The sequence below is a fragment of the Melospiza melodia genome, chromosome W, assembly GCF_035770615.1.
Source record: "Melospiza melodia melodia isolate bMelMel2 chromosome W, bMelMel2.pri, whole genome shotgun sequence".
In the NCBI taxonomy this organism is placed as follows: domain Eukaryota; kingdom Metazoa; phylum Chordata; class Aves; order Passeriformes; family Passerellidae; genus Melospiza; species Melospiza melodia.
The window spans coordinates 6,167,354-6,183,706 of NC_086225.1; positions in this window are offsets into that span (position 1 = coordinate 6,167,354).

Sequence of the window (16,353 nt, forward strand, 5' to 3'; positions counted from 1 at the left end):
GTTTATAATTAACGGCCAATCACAGGAGCAAGCTGGGGACAGAGTCCCTGGACACAACTTTGTTATAGATTCTTTCTTTCTATTCTTAGCTTAGCTTTAGCAGCCTCTGCAACTTCTTTCTTTATTCTATTTAGTATAGTCATAATGTATTATATATCATATATCAATAAATCCAGCCTTCTGATCAAGAAACAAGATTCTCGTCTGTCTCTCTCACCATGGAGACCTTCAACAGGTTCCCTGTAATATATAACTTTTATAAATAGTAGTGTAATGCATACTATCTTAGACCATAGCATAATAGAGACTGTAAAATGTTGAAATGCTTTTTCATGTAACTAACTCAGAAAATGGTGTAAAATAATTAGGTGGTTTCCCACATTTGGGGACTATCTTACCTGAAAGACAAGATAATGGAAACAGAAACCAGAGCACCGAAAAAAAAAAGAATTTATTGACCCTCATTATCAGGGTGTGAAAATAAAACAGGATGGAACCACAAGAAGAAATAAAATATATTGGTTTATTCTACAAGATGGCATGAAGACAAGTCAGAGGTTAAAACCAAGCAAAAGAACATCTAAACTCAAAGGAATTTTTGAATATATATAAACTCTTATGAATATGCATGTACCCCTTGTAATGTAACAGTATAGAGAGAACATGGTTTAAGTTAAGTTAACCGTGTGCTTTTGGCAAATAGCCAAGCACCCCAGCACTGGATTTTATCCCTTTTATACTTTAATAAATGTTATGAACAAAAATTCTGCTAATTTTTTTTTGTGAGAAAAGGTTACAAAAATCAGCCAGATCACTGTTGCTGCCGAAGTTCTACTTGTTTTGTTATTGTAATCACGGATCGTTGTGGCTAATTTCTCCTTTTGCATTAGCAGAGCCTTGCCTGAGGCTAAGTTGTACTTTTCCCCAGAATGGTGAAGAGACCTGGGGGGGGCTATGCAAAGTGACTCTAGGACCAGCATGCTGTGAGGGACTACTGCTCCAAACGGACTGAGAAAACCCCAAAAACAACGAGCCACCTAAGAGTTGAGAGATTGGAGTGATGTCTGGACGTGAGGAGTGGAGTGCTGGGCCTGCAAAGACACTGAAAACCTTTGTTGTTCCTCACCCTGTGTTCGAGAGCCCTCAGGCCAGGTCTGGGAGGGTGCGAGACTGGGATCAATTCAACATCGGATGGGATCACCACGCCCTAAATAGCTCCCACGAGGACCGGACCCCCAGCTCTCCCCCTAGTGGAAAAAGCTGTGCATATCCTCCTCCTCTGGGTCGCCTGGGGAGACACAATGGGAAGCTGCAGACCCGTCTGACCTGCCCAATCCTGAGATGATCACTTATAATAAAGACATTAAAAGGAGAAAAAGTCTCCTTGCCCTGTTTATTTCAGCTGGGGGCGCTCATCCAGGATAGCCATGCTGGAAGAGGACACCAGGACTGGCCATCTTGGACCTCCAGGACAACTGGCTACCAGGACCAGAGGGATCGGCCCAGGAGCAAGCGACGCAGAGGAGCACCAGAGCACCTGACTGGTGAGAAATCCAGTGGCGGGAGTGGGAGACGTGCGCATATGTGTGTGACTGAGACGAGGGCCGGCAGCCGGACCTTCAAAGTGAGAGGGACCCCTCAGTACGGCGTTTCTGAACTTTCGTGAGAAAGCCGGCCAGGAACAGGGGAAAGCGAGTGGAATTAGTGTGAGTGAGTTGTCTCCTAAGGGGGAAAGAAGGGCCCCTCCCTCTGGGCGTGCGGAGGGAATAGTTGTATGAGTGGCACGCACCCAAAGTAAGTCCTGACAGAGGGAAGTCAGGCAGATTGTAAGTCCCGAGAAGGATTCGGGTAAGATTTTACGTCCCAAGAAGGATTTGGGTAAGACTGAAAGTCCCGAGAAGGATTCGGGTAAGCTCACAAGCCCTGCAGGCAAAGTAAGTCCTGACAAAGGAGTCAGGCACAAATCCCAGCGAAGGAGGCTGCGGTTTGTTTTTAAGTCCTGATACGGTGAAGCCTAAGAATTGGCAGGTTAGGCAAACTAAAAATCAGGCAGTTGTTTTTCCTGACTGAGGGAGTCAGGCACGACCCGGATTCTTAGGCCGAGGTTTTGTGTGTTTAAGTCCTGATAGATGTAAGACCTGACATTGGAAAAGTTGGGCAATCAAGAGATCAGGCAGTTGTTTCAGTATAAAGTCCTGAGCATCAGGCAGAAATTTGAAGTTCGGTGGAGGAGGCTGAAGCTCCTCAAAGAAGGTTTTCTTGAAATTACCGGTCAGTAGAGGCACCTTTGGGATTTTTTTTACTGTTGAGACCTGTAAAATGGGAGGGTGTAATAGTAAAAACCGGCAAGAGACTGAGGAATATACCTCCCAATAGTCCCTTAGGAGAACTGTTAGAGAAATGGGATTCTATAGAAGCCACACAGGGATTAGATAAAGTGAAAATGATCCATTATTGTATGGAAGTGTGGCCGGAATTAGAGGTGCAAGGAGGATGGCCTTGGTGTGGGACAAAGGATAAGTGGATGTGTCAACAACTGAGTCATTGTCTGGCAGCTCGAGGAGATACTGATCCTGAGCAATTACTGTATATATCTTGCTGGTTAAAGAACGCTATTGGGGATGAAGGGGTGCGAATTTGTAAGGTACAGAAGAAGGAGGGAAATGAAGGAGGGGATGATGGAATTAGTAAAAGATGGGACCCCCTGGATTATTTGCCTCCTTCTGCCCCTCCACCTTATAATCCTCTTCTTCAAGCATCTCAAACAGCAGGTCCGGTTCTTCCCCCGGCTGCCATGTCATTACCACCTGCTCAAATTCCTCCTTCGATCTCTTCAGCTTCCCCTATGATAAACCCAGTTTCTCCTCCAGTTCCCACGGTGGGGGCACGCTCACTGCCTCTCCCCACAGCTGTATCGGTGTTCCCAATGCTTCCGATTCAAGTGATACAGGGCAGGAAACTGCAGACCCAATACAGGTTCCCACTTTGTCATTTGCTCCTGTTACGTATCAGCCTGCAGCACAAGGGGGAGCCCCAACTGCTAATTGGAGCTCTTTTGGACGACAGTTGATTAAAGAGCTGTGCAAATCACATAAGGAGTATGGCCCACACAGCCCATACTTACATGGCCTTTTAAATTCTGAACTGAGTAGGACTGTAGTAGTCCCACATTATTTAAAACAGCTTTTTTCGTGCCTCATGACCTCTATGGAATTCAAATTATGGGAATTAGCATGGAAACAACTGCTAAAAGAAGCTCTCCCTGGCTTGCATGCTGATCCAAACATAGAGGAAATGCCAATGGCATGCCAATTACCATTGAGCATCTCTCTGGTAAGGGCCAATGGTCTTTACCCTCAATCCAAGCTACCACAGTTCCTGCAGAAACACTTGAGAAAGTCAAAGAAGCAGCTGAAAAAGCATTCTTTTCCCTCCAACCTGAGGGGCCTTTTGAGCCTTATAGTAAGATCAAGCAACTACCATCAGAGCCTTTTTTGAAATTTGTAGAAAGGTTAACTAGAGCTATTGAAATACAAGTTAAAAAAGAGAATGCAAGGGAAGAGGTTTTAGAGGAAATGGCATTTACAAATGCAGATGAACAGTGTCACACGGCAATTTTGAGTCTTCCTCTCAACCCCCCCCCCCCTACATTAAAAGATATGCTTCTAGTCTGTAACAGGAAAGTGCCTCTGATGAGTGTTGCTGAAGACACCAGACCAAGGCTGCTGCCAAGACTACCTCAGCGTATTGCTGTTGCCAACCCTGCGCCCATTCCCTCAACACAGCAGCACACTGGGCAGCAACGAAGACCAGCAATGGTTGACCCCACAAAGCCATGCCTGCTTTGCAACAGCCTTGGGCATTGGAGTAGCCAGTGCCCCCTGAAAAAGCAATTTGATGAATTTAGAAATGGCAGGGGAGGAGAACTACAAGCACTCCCAGGGGGTCAACAACAACAAAAAAACTCAATGGGGAGCACCGGCCTGCCAGGCGTGCAGAGACAAAAAGAGCAGGCCAAGGGAATAAGGGTAGCAAAATACCCCAAGCACGCGGTAATGTTAATATTTCTCTAAGTGAAGCAGATGCTTCAAAGACCACGTCTGCTGGTCCATTGTTGCAAGTGAAAGAAAATAACCTTTGTTATGATTTAGATGAACTTGTGTTAACCACGTCTTCTGTCAATGAGCCTTACAGGTTGCAGCTGACAGAATCACTCCACCTCAGAGACACCTTTGGCTGGCTGTATGTTGCAGCTAGGCACTTGGAACAAGTCCAGGCTAGTAGGAACTCAGGTTTACCTCTGGTGGAAAATCCTTAGGCGAGGTGAAGAGGAAAAGGAGATGGATTCTGCAGGAGGGTTTTAATCCAGAGTTTTATTCCAGGGTCACTGATCTCTGACTCTTGGTAACAGCTCCCACAAAATGCCAGCCACATGGTCTCAATGTCCTTTTAAGCCTAGGGGGAGGGAAAGGATAGGTGAGCCACCAACCAGGTGGGAGGGGTGAGTCTCAGGGGACAATGACACTTAGGCCAATGACCCCAGTGCTGAGAAGCATCTTTTGAACTTCTGCCAATCACGCAACGTCCTTGCTGGAATGTTAAGATTGATGGACAGCACTTAGCAAGGGGGCAAAGGGGAGGGGAAGGGAGAAGGTATTACCACACCTGAGGGAATGGGGTAGGTGAAACAGGAAATTGCAACACACTGCAACAGTGAGCCATGTTTCTCACACATAGCAATTCCACTAATTGACACAGACTGTTAATCACTCAAGACTGTGCTAAATCTCTGGATTTAGAGAAAAAGGACAGAGACACAAAGAAAAAGAAAAGCGGGAGGGGGGGGTATTACATTAGAAGGGGTCTTAGGAATTAGGCGATTCAGGAAGTCTGTACCTCTCAAGTACCTCAGCCAATGGTGAAAAACACCAATCACTCGTGTTTTAAAAATTTAAAAGTTTAATAGTAATAAAATGGTTATAAAAATAGTAATACAATTAGAGTAATAATAATTTGGACAATTTGAATTAGGACAATATGAGACAATAGAGACAAAGAGTTACGGACATCCGGGTACCTTTTTCTGGGCAGCACAAGCCTGAAAAAGGACACCCGTTAACAAAGCATTAACCGTTAAAAACAATAACCTGTTGCATATTCATACATTTCATACATGATGCATAAATTCCATTCAAATACAGGATTCTGTCTGGTCATCGTCAACTTCTTCCAATTAATCCTAATGGCGTCTTCAGACCTGAGCGAGGCAGGAAGAAGTTAGTTTCTTCTGATAAGAGGGCAATAAATTCTCTTTCTCTGAAAGATTTAGGTGTCCTGTGGCTGCTATCTCTCTGCAAGTCCTTTCTTTACAAAAAAAGTATCCTACATAGCATAGTTTCTATTTTAACATTTTTTATAACCTCAAACTATACTTAACACACTACTTAAGAGAATTAATACAGCATTACTTTCTAACACAACACATATAATATTCATTTTAATATTTATGAAAAGCCAATAATAAAATTTTATAAATTAGCAGATCTGTAGCCAAATTTATAAGAAAAATTTAACAAAGATTTATTAGATCAATAACAAAAAATAGAATTTAGAAAAACCACCACAGCCAAGACAGCGACAGCCCCGGGTGCAGGCGCTGGGTGACCTAGGATTCTGGCTGACAGAGTGACAGTGTTCCCCCAGAGGTACACCCCAAGTGCTTCCAGTGGCCGGCTTATATACAGTTTATTCTGCCTGAAGCAGGGATGGCCACATATTTTTTTGTGTCTCTTCACATGTAGAGTTGGATCCATACAGGTAAAGGAACAGACAAAGATGAATCCAGAGATGCAGACGAATGTCTGAGTATCCAGGCAGAAGCTGCATTCACATGTAATAGAATGATACCAGTTCCTGAGTACCCGATAAAATCATGCCCAGGTGTAGGTGTGTGAGCTCCTTGAGACATTCCATTCCAGGAAGGTCCAGATGCTATCTCCCAGGTGTTGCTGACAGAGGAAATCCTCTGTGATGGCCCAGACAGTCCCATTCATATGGTAACAGACCTGATATTATCTTAGAGCTGTCCGGGAACTGGTTACAATAAGAATAGAACTCTGTCCCCAGCCAGAGTGGTCAGAGGCATAACTTTGGATCTTCACAATATTTTATACACATATATCTACTTCTATAGCATGAATTATCTCTACCATATATTACATAAATATATTACATAAAATACGCATGATTCTCACTATTAAAATTTTAAAAACAAGTGATTGGCCGTTTCCACAGCCTCATTATCAGAAAAGACAAACTTTCTTCCACGTCCTTTTCGTCTTTGAGATGCCACCAGTATTAAGGAGGAGAAGTTGACAATAACCAGAGAACACCCTTTGTTTGAAAAGAATTTATGCATCATGTATGAGATATATGAATATGCAACAGGCTATTGCTTTTAAGATTAAATCCTTTGTTAGTGAGAAATTCTTTTTTTAGGAAAGGATCTGAATGTTCATATTCTTTCCTTTTGTTGTTCTTTATTGTCCTAACTTTGATTGTCCAAATTCATATTGCTCTAATTTGTATTATGTTTAAAATTTTAAAACAAGTGGTTGGTGTATTTCACAATTGCTTTCTTTAAAATAAAAGATATAAAAATAAAATTCTGTTTGACTATCGAAATTTTATATCAAACACATTAAATCCTTCTCAGAGGATGTGAAACAGCAGGATGGAGACACAAGAAGAAATAAAATATATTGACTTGCCACAAAGATAAGCCGGAGTGTCAAGAAGCCAAACGAAGGAGTTCCCAAAACATCACAAAGATCTAAAGAATGTTTGAATAATGTATGAAACACATGAATATGCATTGAAGTAAATAGGACAGGAGATCTTTCTTCTTTTTAATGCCTTTATTAAAAATCAGCTTGGGTGGGAAGAACTGACGGGTCGTGCTCACACCGCCGCTGCCTCCAGGAGTGGCACCGAGGAGTAGGAGAAGTGCAGCCTTGTCCGCTGGTCTGCAGGCAGAGCTGGAGCTTCCATCCTCATGAGAGCACCAGGAGATTTCCGATTTTCCGGTTTCACATTTGAGGTCTTCTTTCTAGCTGACATCTTTTTAGGTTAGGGTGAGGGGTAAAAAGGGTCTTAGCGGACCCTTCTGTTCTTCACGTCTAGACATCACTTCTACCCCTCAATTCCGTGTTGACTCGGTGTTTTTAGGGGTTTTTTCTAGGTTTGGTGAGGGGCTTCTTCATTTGCATGCCAGCCCTGATGTCCCCTCTTCTTCACCATCCCAGGTGCCATCTTCCAGGAAGCAGCAGGGTGCCACTCGACAAAAGGTGGAATTCTTAACCATCAACAACAGGTAGTTAATGAAAACGACAGGTGATTACAACAACAAACAATTAGAACTCCACCCTGGCAGCAACTAGCCCAACCTGTGAACTCTGCAACCTTTTAAAAAATTGGCAACTTTTCTACTCATAACATGCATGTACCTCAGTGAAGTACCCGAAGTACTCATATGAAGATAACAGTCTGTATATACCAGCATGTTCTTTGGCTGTCCACCAGGAGCATCCCAGAGCTGGATTTTTGTCTTTTATTAAACTTTACAAAAATTCTTTATCTTGACCTCCATTTTTCACACTCTCTCTCCATTATCTATGCTTTCCCTTCAGACACTCCAAGGCTCCCCTCCAGCCAGAAAACGGAACAATTTCACAGTGGCTTCCCTTACCACCTCCTCCCATTCTCTCCATAGGAGCAAGTCCTTCACACTCTGCATTAATCTAATGACTAGGGATTGTAAAAAACGCCAATCACTTGTTTTTAAAATTTTTAAAAGTTTAATAGTAATAAAATAGTTCTAAAAATAGGAACACAATTAGAGTAATAATAATTTGGACAATTTGAATTAGGACAATATGAGACAATAAAAACAAAGAGTTCCGGACGTCCGGGTACCTTTTTCTGGGCATCACGGGCCGAAAAAGGACACCCGTTAACAAAGGATTAACCCTTAAGAACAATAGCCTGTTGCATATTCATACACTTCATACATGATGCATAAATTCCATTCAAACACAGGATTCTGTCTGGTCAGTGTCAACTTCCTTCTAATCCTAGCAGCGCCTCCAAGCCGGGAAGAAGTTTGTTTCTTCTGATAAGAAGGCAATAAATTCCCTTTCTCTGAAAGATCTAGGTGTCCTGTGGCTGCTGTCTCTCGCTGCAAGCCCTTTCTGTTAAACAAAGCATCTTACATAGCATCATTTCTATTTTAACAATTTTTATAACCTAAAACTATATTTAACACAGTACTTAAGAAAATTAATACAGCATTATTTTCTAACACAACACATATAATATTCATTTTAATATTTGTGAAAAGCCAATTATAAAATACATGTATTTTTCACAGGATGGAATAAATTGACTTCTTGCCCCAATAATCCCCTCTCCCTCTTGTTCCCACATGAGAGAAAAGATGTGTGCTAATGTCTTTACAAATATTTTGATGGGTAAAGGTATGGGTGTTATTGTCTTTGAAATGGCTCTTAATGTCTCTACTGACTTTGGGCAGCAGGTTCCTTACAGAGGCCAGACAGCTTGGCTCCTGAAACAGATAAGGGTCTGTACAAGCCTGAACTTCTGAACTTTGGGATAAAACAGTAGGTTCAATGGGGGAAATATGGAGAAGGGGGCTCAGGAAGGCTGTACCTTCCTAGTTGTCCTGGTTTAGAGCAAATTTGGGAGAAAACCTCCAAAGGGGGCCCCTCCAGAAAGCAAACCCACATGGCCCCTGCCCCCCAACTGGTTCAGGAAGGATTCCTCAGAGAAAAGTGGAAAGAACCTGTTTATTTAACAGGCAAAGCACTCCCCAGCACACAAAATGAACAATACTAGATGACAACACTCTTTCACCGCTCTGAAAAGATTACAAATTCAGAAAGTCTCTCCTGGGAGTGGTCGCTCTGTTATCAGTCCCTCCGGCACTGGGGATGGCTGCTACAGGCCACAAAGTGCAAACTCTCGGTGTTTCCCAGGTCCCAGTGTTGGAAAAGAAATGAAATTTAGCAAAATATTTAATTATAGTGAGTTGTGTGGGAACTGGTTTGTTAAAAAGTAGTTTTGTAGCCGTTGAAAGTGTGTTTGGTTTTGTGTGTAACCTAGCAGGTAGTCTTAGGGATTTAATAAATAATTAAACTAGTGCAGGAAAGTAAGAATGCTAACCTCTCTGGAGGCAGCATACAATGCTCTTAGAATAAGATAAGCAGAAGATTAATGATCTTGTTTGTGAACCAAGGAATGTATCACAAGGGGTCTGTGACTAGGCAAGGGGAACGGGGAACTGTTTCTTGGAGACTAGGCAAGGGGAAGGGGGAACTGTTTCTTGGAGACTTTGTTGTGAATCGCATGTATAAGAGGGAAGCACCCATACGTGAATTTGGGAGCTCGGGTTTTAGGGACGTGAGTCCCCCAAGCTCCCCGGGCCCTTAATAAAGCACCCACAAAACTTATCCGAGTTTTGTGTCATTTATCAATCGGGCAACACCAGTCCGGGGCAGGTTCGAATGGTTCCAAGAAAAGAGAGAGACCAGAGAAAATTTGGATCACCTAGCTAAACTAACAAGCAAAAGCAGCAGCAAGAGCAAAAGTGAAAGCAAGAGCAAAAAGGAAAAGCAGCACTATGTACTCGGCTGACTGTGTCCCGTTGACTGTGGGGGAGTGAGCAGGCTGATAACAAAACAAAACTTCACTCTTCAGAGCCAGTCATGAAGGCACAGAACATAATATCCAGCATAAACACAACAGACGACTGGGGATACAATCATCATAACGTCACCCTAGGACACTAATACCTCAGCCAATGGGGAATGGAAGAGGACAACATGCAGCTGGGAAATTAGGATAACAGGGAGGTTGCATCCCCCTGAAACCTCAAGAGATGTTATCCTGGTTCAGGGAAAATTTGGGAGACAACCCCCAAAGGGGTTCCTCTAGAAAAGCAGATTCAATTGGCCCCTCCCTCAACCACTTTGAGAGAAAATACCTCCTTGGAGAAAAGTTGAAAAAATTTGTTTATTAAATAATAAAACCTCCTGCTTCTTCAAAAGAGATGACAAACTCAGAAAAGTCCTGTCCCTGGGTTGCAGCTTGGCTCACTCAGTCTCTTATCAGTCCCTCGGGTGCTGGAAATGTCACAGCCCAGGCCCGGCCCAGTGGGCCACAGGTGCGAGCTGCCGGTGCTCTTCTGGGTGTTCAGTCTAGGGCAGGTTTAAACAGGTCCAGCAAAAAGGGAAAAAAACCACAGTCCAGGGAACTTCTTTTCCTCAGCTAGCTAAAACTAACTAAAACAAAGGAGACCTCTGTCCTGCTCTCTGTCCATCCGCAGACAACAACAGTCCAGGAGCAGGAATGTGGAGGAGTGAGTGCAGTGTCTGAAAACAAGCTGCGTGCTTCTTCTCTCCCCCATTCACTCTCTGGAACAAGTCTTAAAGGTGCAAAATATTATTCATCATAAACAGAGCAGACGATTTGGGATAAAAGCATCATATAGTCAACCCAGGACAGATGTGAAAAACGCCAATCACTTGTGTTAAAATTTTAGAAGTTTAATAGTAATAAAATAGTAATAAAAATTAGGGCAATAAGAATGTGAACAATCAAAGTTAGGACAATAAAAGACACTAAAAACCAAAGAATTATGTCCGGATGCTCTTGGGCACTAAGCCACCAAAGCATCCATGCTAACAAAGGATTAACCCTTAAAAGCAATAGCCTGTTGCATATTCATATGTCTCATATATGATTCAAAAATTGGTTTTGGAACAAAGGGTATTTTCTGGTTATTGTCAACTTCCCCCCTCATCTTGTAAATCAAGTCCTGTGGCTCCTCGAAGTCTGGAGAAGTCTGATTTTCCCGATAAGGAGTCAATAATTCTTCTCTTGGAAATTTGGTATCTTTTTTGCTGTTATGTCTATGCGAAGAATCTCTTGATTATCTTATCCATTCCTTGAGCTAGTTGGAAAAAGTGTCTTACATTGCAGTTTCTATTTTAATACTATGTTATAGCCTAAAACTATATTTACCACACTACTTAAAAGGATTCATACAGCACTGCAAAAAAATTAATACAACGTAACTTTCCAAGATAACACATATAGTATTCCTTTTAATATTTGCAAAGAGCCAATCATATACTATGCATTTTTTACAAGAGAGAAAACCCCCGTGGGTGTGTGCCCCAGTGGTCTCTCTCTCTTTATTCGAATAAAGTTGAAGGACTCCTTTGTCTCCTTTTTGGACATAAACCTCTGGCGTTAGTGGATTTTCCTGACAAAAGGAATCGTGGAGAAATATGGTGAAGGCAGATAGCAGCAGAAGGCTATGTCATAAAGAAAGATTGGGAAGTTCTATGCCTTATCTTCAAAATCTGCAGTCCAGTGCAGGGCCAGCTGCAAATCTTTTGTATTCCCAGCTTCCAGGATAGGGAAAACAGGGAAGTATTGCTCCTACACCCCCACCCGTCCTCGAGTCATTAGCCAGGGTGGAGGATTTGGGTTTGTCCACTTGCCATTCAGGACTTAAAAGGGGTTTGTGTCCGAAGCCATGTGCGCCCGGCAGAATGGGCTGGGGGCCTGTGGGGGAGGTGCAGGACCAAGCCAAGGTTCTGGGATAGCTGGGAGCTCGGTGCTGGGTGGTGCCCAGTGCTGCCACCCCTGCCGGCAGCGGCTTCCGTGGCCCCTCAGCCCCATTAGGTTGCGGGATGCCCTGGCCACCTGCACATCCCTATAGCACCATCGGTTGTGCCAGCCTGTCAGGACCCGGGCTTCACAGTGCTTGTGGTGCTGCAAGAGTGGCCCAGGGGCCCAGATAGGAGTGCTGGGGGGTGTCTGGAAACTGCGACTGGACAGGGAACGGCTTTGAAATGCACTGTAAGGTACAGTGACCAGCTTTGGTATCCAGTGTAAGAGATATGATAGATGAGTAATGTGATGGTTGACTCTTGTTATGAACAAAAATTCAGTTGATTTTTTTCTGTGAGAAGAAGGTTACCACTACTGCTGGGCTGCGGCCTGTGTTATGGTAATTACGGGTCGTTGTTGTTAATAGTTGTTTTTGTATTGGTAAAAGCCCTGGCTGGGGTGAGTTAATAGCTCTTCTCTCAGACAGTAAAGGGTGCGGTACCTCCCGAACAGTGAGGAGAAAAGACTTTGGAGGGGAGGGATATGCTAAATAACTCTAAGGACCAGCATGCTGTGTGGGACCCCTACTCCAAACGTGCAGGAAGAAACCCCAAAAACAACGAGCCACCTAAGAGCTGAGAGACTGGAGTGATGTCTGGACGTGAGGAGCCGAGTGCTGAGCCTGCAGAGATGCGGAACACCTTCAGAGTCCCTCTCGCCTTGACCATGGGAGTCGTCCTGACGCCGGGAGCTGGCGGGAAGGGGCCGGGAGAAGCAACAACCAAGGGATCATCACGTGCTAAAAGGCTCCCACGAGTACCTGATCCCCGTTCTGCCCCTAGTGGACAAAGCTGCGCATATCCTCCTCCTCTGAGTCGCTCAGGGAGACACGATGGGGACTGCAGCCCCGCCGAGCTGCCCAATCCTGAGCTGATCACTTTTAATAAAGGCATTAAAAAGGAGAAGAAGTCTCCTGGCCCTGTTTATTTCAACTCTCACAACTAAAAGGCAAATATCGTGTATATGTGTTGGGAGAAGTTTTATAGACTTATGTTTTATCCCACCTTGCGTTGTTATCAGAGGGGGAGCCTGGGTTTGGGACATTTCGGAGGGTCGGCTTGTTACTATGGCAACATCTGACCTCCAGGATTTAAGGAAGTAAACTCCACCACTGGACAGTGAAAAAGGAGCCGACGGACAGAACTTTGGGAAGGCAAAACCTCCATTGTGTGTGTTATAAATGGGAACGCACTCCCGGAGCTAAAGTGATATCAGCTTTTATTATAAGGGCTAAAGCTTAGGGGGCCCCGCGGGTGGAGCAGGAGCATTCCCGATGAGCAAGGATGCTGCAGAGCTTGCGCTGGATCTTCGGATCTTCTTCTTTTCTTGATCAGGGATGTTCCGGATGTTCCAGGTGGAGCGGCATGGGTTCACTGACTCGGATGCCCTCTTTTTATACTGTGTTTTTGTTCCTTTGGATTGGTTTCTGTTGAGATCCTTCATTTGCATGACCATTAAGGTGCTTGATTGGCCCTTACAGTTCCATCCGGGCCTGCGGCGGGGGGGGGGGGGGGGGGGGGGGGACGGGACGACACTTTACTTGGGTATAATATGGTACTTTGAGTACCGTATTTCTTATAACTAGCCTTTTACTAGCCATTTATTTTATGATATAATAACCAAACTTTTTAACAGTACATGCTTAACAATTATTAACTATTTTACAACAGTTTCTAACATATTTTTGACAGTGTGGAGGAGCACATGGTGGGAAAAATCCTTTGCTCCAGGTGCAGTAACATTTTCTCTATTTAGTCTTCTGCTGTAATTTTGATTAGGTTTTCACAAACCTTTAAAAATCTTTAAAAGTGAGTATCATTTCTCACAATGGGGCTCTCCCTGGGATTTACACCTCACCCCAGTGGTACTAGGAGTTTTCAAAAGAGGCGTGCCCCGCCACGTATTTGGTGGAATCTATCAGACTCTCCCAGGACTACTGGCGGTTGCAGGTTGAGAGTCCGAAGACACCAGGAGACTGGATAAAGAAAAGAGGGGAAGGGGAGTGAGTAACATCCTCATAACTGTTTTGTGGCCAGATCATATTCCTGTAATTTCACTATATGAATGTGAGCTTCACATCAGGATTATATACAGATCTGTCTTGGTCAGTTGAAGCCTCAGGATAATGGATGGTTGGAAGCAGGGTGGGACACGTGGGTGAGAAAGGCAGGGGAGACCGTGATGAAGACCCCCTGGCTGGCGGGACGCATGAGATTGAAGGATTTGTGGGGACTGGATGGCGGGGATGGCTTCTGGGAGCAGCCAGCACTATCATTTCCAGAGCCAGCTGAGACCAGGTTGGGGAGCGGAGCGACCACCGAGGTGTTGAGGGGGAGGGGCTGCCCAGGAGTAGGTGTACCATTCCACGGTGCATGGGGGGTTCGCGCAGAGGAGCCAGTCAGCTCCTGCGCCACTTGGAGCAGGGGCAGCTTCTGTGCACAGCCAGCACTGTAATTTCCAGAGCCAGCTGAGACTGGGCTGGAGAGCGGGGAGACCGCCGAGGGGTTGTGGCGGAGGGTTTGCCCAGGAGTAGCTATACCGCTCGGTGGTGTGATGGCTCACGCACCCCCGAGCTGAAAGGGATTGGGGCGGGCCGGCCACCTGAGCCGAGCTGCAGTGAGGTGGAGTCCCTGAGCCAAGGGGGATTGGGATGAGGGGGCGGGCCTGCAGCTGCAGTCAAATCAGAGTGGGTGGAGCCACCAAAGCTGAGCTGAGCAGTATGTGATTGTGGGACGGAAGCCCCCTGGATCGAAGGTGTTTTTCAGAAGAGATAAAGTTTTCTTTTCCTTTCTTTTCCCTTTTCTTCTCCCTTTTCTTTCTCTCTTCCCTCTCCTTCTCCTTCCTCCTTTCCTGGTTTCTTTCTTCTCCTCATTTCCCTCTCCCTTTTTAGGGAGGCAGGCCTTCTGGGAGAGTGTGTAGTTGGCTGATTGGGGGAGGTGGACTCTGTCAGGAGGGCCTGTGGTTGGAATGGCGGGCTCTGTCAGGGCAAGTCCTGTGATCTGCTGGTCAGGATGGGATTATGGGTGAGTAGCAAATCCACAAGGGAAGAAGCAGAGATTGAGGAGGTACCAATGGGCATACCCCCTAAACAGCCCACTGGGAAGTAAGGCTGAGTGGAAATTTTCCAAAGTAGAAATCCATTTTGATTTAAGTGAAATGTACATCTTTGAGTTAAGTCTGTAGCTTGCTGTTTAGTCTGACTGCCTGTTCTCGCAAAGAGCCTGTGCTTGGAGAAACTGCTTCAGTCGAAAGACAAGAGATAAGGGAAGAGCAAAAAGGCAGACGGAGCAGAGCAACCTGACCCAAGAGTTCTTTCTGATAAAGAAGAATTAGAGGCAAGTGCCATGCAAAATCAGTAGAATGAATATGTATGAACCTATTGTGAAATTAGATGCATATGTATTTGAGAAAGAGATAAAAGAAGATCTAGAGTTTCCAGAAGTATGCATGTCATTTTAGGAGAATGATTCCCACATGTGTCCAGTGCTGTAATAAACATACCATCTTTACAACTTTCACAAAAGTTGTAGAGTTTTTTTTGTTTCCATGAATAAGAAGGAAACTAGCCCAGTGGAAATATCACCCCAACACCAGAAATAAGGATGAGCTCAAAAGGATTCAGTATTGCAGGGTAGAATGGACAAGAAGGGAAATCAGGGGTGATCATGTATACTGGCCGAGATATGGATCAGATGAGGGATGGATATGATGGGCATTAAACATGTATGTAAGAGCCAAGGAGCCACTCAATCAGGAAGAGAGTGAATGAGTTGTTTGCTGGGAAGGGGAGACCGCATCCTCGAAGGTAAGCATGATTAAGGTAACAGAACATAAAGAATGGGACCCATTAGACCACTTACCCCCTCCCTCCCCACCTCCAGTAGCTCCAACTGCACCTCCCCTACCCCCTGATGGGCCTAGCCAAAACACCAGAAACAGGGTACCACAATGATAGGAAAGCATATGAGAGGATGGGAGCCAATCATTGGGATTATACCCCCTGAGGAAGTACCACTGGATGGGGTGCAGGGAGGAATTGGATTTGTAACTGTACCTCTCAGTTCCTCTGATGGGAGAATGTTCAAAAAGGAATTAAAAGGACTATTAGAGGACCCCATTGGATTAGCAGAACAGTTAGACCAGTTTCTGGGGCCCAATATATAGACATGGGAAGAAATGCAATCAGTGATGACCATGTTATTCACACCAGAAGAAAGACAGATGATCTGGGCAGCTGGGATACAGATATGGTAAAGGGAGCATGTGCAAAGACCTCCTGGGGATCTGAAAATGCCCATAGTGCACCCCAATTGGGACCACAACAGCACGGGGTGGAGGCAAGACATGGAGAAGTATAGAGCATGAATTATAAGAGGTACCAAAGAGGCAGCTCCATGTAATCAAAATGCCCATAAGGCTTTCAATGAGCAGCTTGTACTTGAGAGCCACACAGTACCAGAGTGGGGCTTCCTTTGTCGCTGAGTGGCTGTTTGTGAGAACGCTGAGCAGGTGTGTTCCTTGTGCTTCAGGCAGGGCTTCCTCCCTCTCTGAGTAGCAAGTGGATTAAAAGAGGCCTCTAGGGAACGCGGTGAACAG